General features: G+C 37.0%; 1 long non-coding RNA gene across 1 annotated transcript; it reads right to left on the bottom strand.

Annotated features, from left to right (window-relative positions):
- Window positions 1-2,336: 2,336 nt before the first annotated feature.
- LOC101851682 lies at window positions 2,337-6,565 on the bottom strand. Its single transcript, XR_221084.2, has 2 exons — window positions 6,139-6,565; window positions 2,337-6,069 (listed from the first exon to the last, which is right to left on the bottom strand). It is a non-coding gene; the product is annotated as an uncharacterized LOC101851682 (long non-coding RNA).
- Window positions 6,566-10,223: the final 3,658 nt, after the last annotated feature.

The following is a 10,223-nucleotide window of genomic DNA, read 5'->3' as shown; positions in this document are numbered from 1 at the left end:
TTGGTTGTTTGTTTTTGGGCTGATTTTATCTTCTGAAGAGACATTTGGTATTGGTTACAGTTTCAGTTTAATGTGACTGATTTCTATTCTGTTCTAATACAGCCTTTTGTCCAAGTTCTTTGAAAGTGGTGAAAGATTACGTGTGTAGGCCTACTTGTTCATGAGCCTTGTCAATGGGACTGTTCATATTGTTATTATGTTATGTTGTAAAAGAAATACAAAATAAACCAATCTGATACTTTGTTTTAAATTGCCTTGATTTTTCACTTTATTGCTTGACTGAGAAATGCCTCATACGTCTAAGTCTGAAGAGGACTCGCACAGTATCCGCCCCTCTCTTTTTTCTCTTTTCCTCTCTTCTAATGGTTTTTTTAACTCACTGGAGACGTTTCACACAGCATTTGCGAGCACCGATATCTTCCTGAGAGGCGGTTCACAAACCCCCTCACGCACAAGTTTCGCGTTTTTTCCTCGGTAAAGTATGCTCCCAAATGCTGCATGAACCATCATTTATCATGCAGCGGACCTTTGTTTTGTATCAAATGAAGTTTCACCAAAATCGTCTGAAAACTTTTTTAAAGTTATCGAGCCGGAAGAAAGTGTTGTCACACTGAGGCCCTACTGTCGTTTCTCTGACTGGTGTCTGTTCTTGCAACACTTTGTCTGTACGATGGCAGCGCATTTAGTGTTAGTAAGAGTTTTACGATACTTACAATACAATAAGGTCATATAAGTGCCGAAGATTAGGTGTTACAAGAGAGTAACAAACACAAAAAATAAGAAAAGATCGGAACAATAAATGTAATGTTTGATAGGAAAGAAGGAGCAAACCACACCTGAGCACCCGCCAACCACCCACTAGGCAGCATTTTTCAAGTGTTTGACGGCTTTGACAGTTCAGAAAATTCTGATTATGATATTTCAGACCTTGTGGATCCTGATTTCAATATAAATGAGCATCAAAGCACTGATTGTGATGGAAAATGTTCTAGGTCTTGACTAGGCCTTCAAATGCAAAATTCCGCTTTGCCTGGAGCCCTGTTTTTTACATCTTTCACTCTGAAGTGGATTACACAGCTAATGCATAAGGATTACCATTATATATATATCGATCACCCGCGTATTTATGGGTTTGAACTTTTTATTCATTTTGAAACGGATCCACGACGGGACGGCCAGGCCCAGTTCAAACACCCCCAAGTTACCGCAGTTTCCCCCTGTTAGCAGACATCTTGCAGTAAAGAGTTCACAGCTCGCGCCTGTGCGGAGCTCGTAACTAAGATAACAGATATTGGGCAAAATGTGACGCAGTGCATTGTATTGCCGCCCCCTCCCCCTCCTCCCCACCCCGTTATACTGCCAGCTTCAATTAACAACCACGTTTTGCCAACGTACAAAAAGGAATACCTGTATAAACATAGCATGTGTGCCTTTACATTGCTGTCTGCTATGACCTTATGCAGTTGCGAGCGTTGTAAAACCTTATTGAAACAAAAACACTATCGTCTGCCAACTGTCTGGGTTGTACCGTCCTTATTTCACTAAATGTAAATTTGTGGGTGGTTGGTGGGTGCTCTCCTTCTTCTTTTTTATGTTTCTTACTCTCTTGTAACACCTCTCATCAGCTGGCACTCATATGACCTTATGCAGTTGCGAGCGCCGTAAAACCTCTACTTAGACTAACTGAAAGTAAATCTGACCCACCATACCGCCAGAGGTACACACTGCACACAGTACCCACTGGTTGGCTGCTTGATAGTCTCTCTCCCACAAGAAAGAGAGAAAGAGAAAAGACTCGACTCTATAATACATTACATATTGTATATCACCAACAAAAAGACACTTTTCAAACACAGATCACAAAGCATAATCATTTCCCTTCTTTATGTTGGGCAGGTGGGGCTATTGAACAGAAGCACCTTGTTGAACTGCCAGCCCCGCTGTTCCACCAACTTCATGCTCGTCCCGAGGGTGGTGCTAAAAGTATATCAAGCACATAAACAGAATTAACCCCATGTGGGAACCCCATTGCAGACACTGACTACCAAGAGGAGGCCGTTGAAAATCTTCTCCTTCACTGCCAAAACCTGGCAGTTCTTCGACGCAGGCTCCTACACACACCTACAGACTTACAAAACCTGCTATACTCTGGCGTTGACCAGATGACAAGGACATGTGGCTACTTAAGGGAGGCATTGCGCTGCCAAGAGCGAAATGCTCGCAGTCGCAGCTAAAGGGATTTGAAAACACCAAGTATAACAAGATTTGATTGTAGTGAGATAAAAAATTTTGCTTTTGAGGTTTGTAACTTAAGAAAGCAACTTGAACAACACGAAGAATGATCACACTATTTTATTTGCTTAAAAATAAAAGGCATTTCTATGAGAACCCTATCCGTACGCCCTGGGGTCATTTCGTGTGTATTCTTCACATTTAGAATATTTCTAGTGCGAAGATCCCTTTGAAACGTTCAGTATTTCTCAAAAAAACATTTTGACAGACTGCTATGCAAAGCATATGGATTGAATTAACGAGTAAATTTCCTCTTTGGAAAGTGGTGGCACACAGTTCCTCACGTCGTATGGATACGACAATAGTAAATAAAACACGACGTACGGACAGGGTTAATCACTTAATGACTCAGAATTTCCTATTACCAGTATGTCAAAATATTGTGAGCACTTTCTATTTTTCAACAAAGTGGCCACCATTAACTATTTGTGTAACCTGTAAACCTCTACAGGCAGATGAGTGTGACTGTCATGCATTATGTTTTGTTATAATGTGTAAAAATTGTTGTCCGCTATACACAAAAACAATTCTGATTTCATTGAAAACAAAGGAAAAAAATTGTTTAGGAGCTTTTAAGTGACACAAGCCGAATAATTTTTTCAGTTAGCAAAAATAGGCACTCAATTCTCACACAATGAATAAATAAAACAAGAGCCTCTGAATTGTAAAACATCGGAACACTGACATCGGCAGTTTTTCACAAAGTAAAAAACACTTGCTGAAAGTAGTGGAAGTAAAGTGTTATCTCATTTTAACTATTTTGCCCAGTTGAAAAAAAAATCAAATGACAAAGTATTGATTAGTCTCATTTTCTCTCTTCTCAAAAGCAAATAAAAAAGGTATCGCATTCTATTCCAGAACAGAACAGACTTCACTCTCCTCTCAGGTGGTCGTGCGAAGCATTTTTGACAATTAATATTTTTAACTTTCTTCGTGAAGTTTTCATTATATGATTAAACTTTGCCAATACTCTTTGAATAGAATAGCTTGGTTGATATGGAAGAGCATGCTTAACACAAAACAGGATAGTGGTCCCACATTCTAATCAAATTATAGTTACATATTACATTATGTCATCAAAAGAAAATACACATAGTCATAGAGTGTTAATGGGGCAATTCCACACCCTGAAACCTTTAAAAAGGAAGAGCTTCATAAGAGAATCATATTAGATCTATGTTTGTGCTTTCAATGGGTCCCGTTAAGTTTTCTATTGCTACGTTTAACTCAATTTGATTCAATTTGTCCCTTTTCGTGAATTATAATCTATTCCGACCGTGCATATCTCCCCACAGAGTGAGTTTTGGAAAGAAAAAGAAAATGTATACAGTCGACTCCGTTTGTAACGAACTGCTTGAGTTGATCTTTGGTTACGTCGATATTTTACTCCAGTCCCAGAACCTCTTTTTCTTTACAGACCCCAACTGTTAAGTTGAACTTCGAATGAGTTGATCTTTTTTCACACCCCCTATAACATAACATCAACTCATTTGTAGTCGTCTGGAATTTTAGATTCGTAAAGCTGTAATATGTATATATTTATAATGCAAGTTAAAACTGAAGTAGATGATATTTTCCTTCTAGTACATGTAGTTTAAACCCTAAAGACACTTCTCATCATGCTCCGACTCCAACTCCAAAGCACAAAAGTATGGTGTGAAATTCCCTAACCTTCCTCATGGGTAAAATAAAGCAGGAAGGAATCTTTCCTCATGAGTAAAATCAAAGCAGAAAAGACATGGATGAAGTTGGGTAAACAAAGTATACAAAAGAAAAATGACGGTACAAATTAGATTTTTTAAAAACATAAGCAGTATTATAAGAACAATAATATACGATATATATATATGTTATTAGTATTAGCATAGGCAATCAAAATAAACAAGGAGACTTAATGGTGCTGGCGAGCTAAAGTTGCATCAAGAAATTAGATGTAAACAGTAAAAGGTACAAAACTGTCAATCATCTGTTCAGATGTAGGCCTACTAATCCTCAAGTTTTGAAAAAAATTGTTTATTGCAGCTTCTTTATCTCACATCAACTACATGTCTTCAAGAAATATTTTGTCGAACATCAAATTCTAAATGTTGAAAAAAAAAATACCTACATAATTTTGTTACAATTTTTTTAAAGAACGAAACAGGGATTTTTTCTCTTGAGAAAAAAAAATTTTGCTTTCTGGGCTTGACACATTTGAACAGCTTGCTGATGAAATGTGTTAATCTAGTAGTGTCAGTACGATGATGTCAAGACAGGAAAAAAACTGGCCAAAAAGTGCAGACAGTAGAGATTGCTTTTTCTCTTTGTGATTGTGCTTTTTCCCTTCACATTGTCAGCTTGTTTGATCTGCCCAACATACACACTGTAGGCCCTACTGTATTAAACTTTGCTCTGCACAAGAGGAGTGAGAAAGCCGAGTGCAAGTGACATCACGAGACACATTGTGTGCCATGTGGACAAAAAAAAAGTCCTAGGCCATAACCCATCAAAGGTCCCACAACAGATTTATTTATTGTTACCTTAGTCCTAGTCCTAGCGTCACTATACACAACATGTATGTAGTGTGTACACCTGTCAATGTTTGTAATAAACGTAGGTAAATAGTACATTGCCAATGCCTCTTTCTGGCCTGCAATTGATGCAAGTGCGTTCTCATGTTTTTAAGAGCTGTTTGTGAATAATTAGTCCACATAACCCTTGAAATTCTTTTCAATTTAGAAAAACTACTCCGCAGCATTTCAGCTAATTGGAAGTTTTCTTACAAAGTCCAAAAGAAGAAAGAAAGATTGGAGATTCTGATTCTTTCAGAACACCACTTTTTTCAGACTGTTTTCAGTTTAAGCAGCTCCATGGTAGGATAACAAACTTTGGACCTTTTTTGCAGTAAAACATATTAGATTCCATCTAAGATGCACATCAACTCTTAGTCACCGTCCACTGTAACATGGTGCTATCTGTCCCCAGGGTTTTATGCACCCTGCATAATTTAGCAAAATTAGATCATTTTTTGCATAATTTCTGATTATTTTCCTTTCTTATTCTTTGTTAAAATTAACAGAATCGCATAATTTCACATTTTTGGGCTCAGTTTGCATAATTTCAGATTTCTTTTTTGCATAAACCGTGGGGACAGGGCAATAGTCATGTCACATGATATGAAATAAGAGAGGCACAGGTCATTATTGCTTATCCATCACAACGATTTAAGCACACTGTATATATAACATCACTATTATCATCATAATCATCCAGCCCCCCCCCCCCCCCCTCCCAAAAAAGAAAAAAAAGTTGAACTGAACAACTCCAAAATATTTCCCATGAGCAATAACACTGTCACATAACCTTAGGGACAATCCAAATCACAAACCAAAACCACCTCAATACAAATTCTTGTACTACAGAAATATATCAGTATCAGGTAGAGTAAATCTGCTATCACTATCATAATCAACTAAAAAAATTGTTTCCAGAAAGTAAGCCAGTGCCATAACATCTGTTCTATTGACACCTCAATGACTGCCACCACAATGAGTGAATGGCTCATGCCACCAAGCAAACTCACCTCTCCCAGCCACTCACTGAGGTGCTAATACAGAACAAACATCTACTCCAGCAAAGTAATATATAACACTACATTATTATTTACAACAGTAAGACCTCTTACTCTTACTTACATTGTTCATTAGATGACAACGGCATAAATCCAACCTCAATATATATTCATTTACTCTTACTTAACTTACATTGTTCATTAGATGACAAAGGCATAAATTCAACCTCAATATATATTCATTTACTCTTACTTAACTTACATTGTTCATTAGATGACAAAGGCATAAATTCAACCTCATTATATTCATTTACATAAAACGTTTGCAAAAATAATTATCCGACATTAAAGTAAAAGCAACAACAAATGGAGCAAACTCTCATGGCAATCATAAACTTGAGGAGTAAAAGTACATCACAATACAAGCATTATATCATTTAAGAAAAAATTGTCCCATCAGAGAATTTACTCAAAGTTCATTGTCTATCTTATTATAGAAAACAGGGCCTAATAGTGACATTTCTCAATCATCAGTTTGGTGTCTGATCGTTGCAGGCTCTATTTGGGTGAGGAAACTCCATTCACTTTAAATGCCAGTTAAATTATCAAAACCAGCAATTTCACCTCATGCTGAATTATTTGTCCTATTAACTCTTTATCTCCGGCAAGCCGCTTCCAGCGGCTCACGATCGGAACCACTGTGCCGGTGAGTCGCCGCCAGCAGCTTGGGCACATTCCTTTACAACAAATCTGACGTCAAATTACTTTTCCGCAATAGCCGAAAACAGGTCTCTTTTACCGGGGGTTCATTCCTTAAAATAGATGAAGAACTATCAAAATACATTCACTTGTTTTGATTAAATAACGAATTTAGTGACGTACATGTCAATTTCAGATCTCATACCAATAGAGGGTCTCAGCATGGTGGGTTTACCCCCCCCCCCCCCCCCCCCCCCCCCCGGAGATAAAAGTCAAAGCACATTATTATTAGTCCACATATAGATATATATACAGTCAAACCTGTGTAAGACGGCCACCCATTGTCAAGGAGAAAAGTGGCCGTATAAGACAGGTGGCCGTCTTATGCAGGACTGATCAAGATAAAGAAATCAAACCATTCCCATTTGAGGCCCCAATCGAAAGTAGCCCCACTATGATATCTTTGTTGGTGTTGTTGTTGGTTTGTATTTCATTTTTAATTTTTATTTTGTCGCTGATTTTGCACAAGGGTGACAATAAAACGAAATGTATCAGACAAGGAAGACCGAGTGCCATGTTAAAACAAACACATGGGTCGCCACCACTCGGAGAACGAGCAACACTTCTGTAACAAGTTCATGTTGACGTCCTTTGTTACTTTGTTACTGACTGGGTAAACAGTGACCACTCATCTCACTTACGATTTATGTGTATGAGTTCTGGGCGGAGCTTACGGGTTATGAGTGATTACACACTTACTTCACCAGCAGCTGAAAATTGGTAGCTATTGTCAACAGTGGGAGGGGCCTACGCAACATGATCGGTTGGAGGGACTACCTAACAACAACGACAGGTGATTGAATTATGGCGGCTCGCCCACAACGCCAGGGGCCAGTGCACAAATTATGACAAAACGTAATGGAGTCACTAAGGTGACCGTCTTAGGTATTATTGCTTAGTATGATAGGGGTTGTGGGTTAAATTATGGTGGCCGCGGCTGCGTTGGACAGGTGCCCGTTTTACACAGTTAAATTATATAGAAAAAACGCAAGAGGGGAAATGGAAAGTGGCCGTTTGTACAGGTGGCCGTCTTATAGAGGTGGCCGTCAGGGCAGGTCCGACTGTATATATATATATATATATACTTGTATATATGTGTGACAGCGTGATGGTATCAGGCACTTGCCATTTTTTGGCACATTGAACATTGATCTAATCTTAAAGCCTGTTCATTCGTCTAGCTTTTGGTGAAAAAAATACCAATCTACCTTGAATAGAAGTCGATATATTTGTGATTAACGGACATAGGGGTCGTCTAGCATCAGAGACAAAATTCGCCAGAAAATGGCTGCAAAAGATTGGTGACACACAGCATATAGTGTTCTTGAAAATAGCAAATTTACACTTTGGTACTTTTAATCAAAGTTTTTTAGTAAAATCTGCACAGAAATACGTTTTTAACTCAACATAAAAGGTGTTTAGCCACAACAACAAAAAAATGCTAGTTTCTTTGAATTCATTATTTTGACGAACGCCTGATTTCACCAAGATGCTTCACATATATATTATAATATAATATATTAGATCATTATTAAACAGAAAAAGCCTGTTTAAATACAAGTCCTCGTTACTAATTTTGTGTTGCTATTTCCCCGTGAAAAAAAGAGGCACCCCAGGATGCTCTCCATTTAACAACAACTCATAAGTGGCAAGGAATGTTTTCTGCTAAACAGTAAAAAAAATATTTAATTTTAAAAAAAAACTTTCACCAAAAAAAGTACAAAATTAGTTAACATCAGCATATAGCTATACATGTACTAATACAATACATATAAGTATTTATGGTCATAAATATTTTATTATTAACCATCCAGACAGAGCCAGTCATGTTTTGTTAAAAACTATAACACATTTGACAGAAAGTAAATCAGTAACAATGCATTCATAACTTTTTATAACAAAACACATCACGAATCACACATGATTAACGAGGGATCGCCGGGAGGGCAATATTTATATTTCATTTGATTTTGATAGTCAAAGCATAAAACAAATAAACAACTGTGTTTATCTAACTGGACTATTGACACTGATTCAGCGTGTACCTAAGCATCATTATTAGAGGGTTGGATTCATCAGCATCAGCAGTGGTACCGGGAGACAGAATCAACTCTAAATCTCTTTTATTTTTCTATTTACTATTTGCTACTTCTCTGTAACTATTCAAGATACAAGGTTCAAATTTCACAAGCTAATGTAGAATTAGGCCAGCCACAACAAAGCTATAAAGGGTTTTGGGTCGTAGCCTCATTACTTTTTAAGTTTCTTTCTTTTTTCTTTTTGGAAGTTGGCAAATGTTGAATATTCATGAAAATGTAACCCTTCACTTTAACCCTTCATATCATATCAAGCAAATGACTAGAGCTTTGTTAATGGGCCTTTAGTTAGTCTACATCACAAGAAAAGTATCATTGTGTTTGCATTAGTAGTTTTATGAGAATTAGCACATTAAAAATTGTAAGCAACATTCAGTATAGCCGCCGTCACCATGGCAACCTTTGCTTTAATATTTGTCATATATAGCTGTTTTTTATTACAGCATCACACCATATCCACCATATAAATATGCAAAGTACAAGGGCTCATGTAGAAAAAGGTTCATAAAGGTGTTGATCCCTTTTAAAGCAAAGACTTACAAGGCAGATGCATGGCAAACAAAAATTCCATAGCACCACCTCTGTTTTCATTTCACAGTTAAAATGTTAGACACAAAACATAAAACTTGTCCAGGTCTCTAAGACCCATAAACCTGAAGCTATCCAGATTTCTATCCAATGTGAGAGGCAGTAGAGATGACCCAAGCTCACCCCCTCCACTGAGCCAGTCTATATAGCCCTTTAGACCATAAACCCTACAACCAAACAGCTAGGCTACAGAAGCTACATTTGTACCAAAATAAAGCAACAGCAAAGCGCAAATATCAAATCATTTTGAATAAGAATTTATAAAAGAACTGACAATATAAACCACTTGCAGTGCAAACAGTGACTTAACATTATATCAACATGATTGCTATGAATGGAGTGCATTTGTAGACATTATTATTTGTAATTTTATGAGAACTAAAATGGCTTTAAAAAATATGCCATAAAAGAGCAATAAATTTGACAGAGAAACTCCTCAGTATTCTGTAATTCTTTTCAAACTGAGGTATTACAAAATGATAAACTTACACAAATTAAAACAGAAGAACCATTTTGACCATGCTATACAATACACGGATGACATTTTGTTATTTTAAATTTTTAAAATATCATCAAAAGCAAAAAATCAAATCACATGATCCCATAAGTAGTACAGAGAAAGTGAATAGTAAATTTCAGAAAATTAAAACAATTCTTACTTAGCAATTATATACTTGCCATCATCAACTTGACATAACACTCATACATATAATTTTCAAAAACCACACATTGCAAGTGCAGCCTATAGCCTGCCTCCAGGGTCGTAGAGTTTTGTTTGACCCAAACATAATATTACGAATCTTAAACTTAAAGACAAAATCTTTTATGATCATAAAGGGTAGACATCTTGCAAATTGTTGGATGAAAACTCATACTCATAAAGACCTGAGCACATATTTTTCTGTACCCGGAAGTGCATGATTTTATATACCCGTACC

Source organism: Aplysia californica, unplaced genomic scaffold, assembly GCF_000002075.1.
Source record: "Aplysia californica isolate F4 #8 unplaced genomic scaffold, AplCal3.0 scaffold00943, whole genome shotgun sequence".
NCBI lineage: Eukaryota > Metazoa > Mollusca > Gastropoda > Aplysiida > Aplysiidae > Aplysia > Aplysia californica.
The sequence above is the reverse complement of the archived record's forward strand: the minus strand, read 5'-3'. Positions and strand labels throughout refer to the sequence as shown.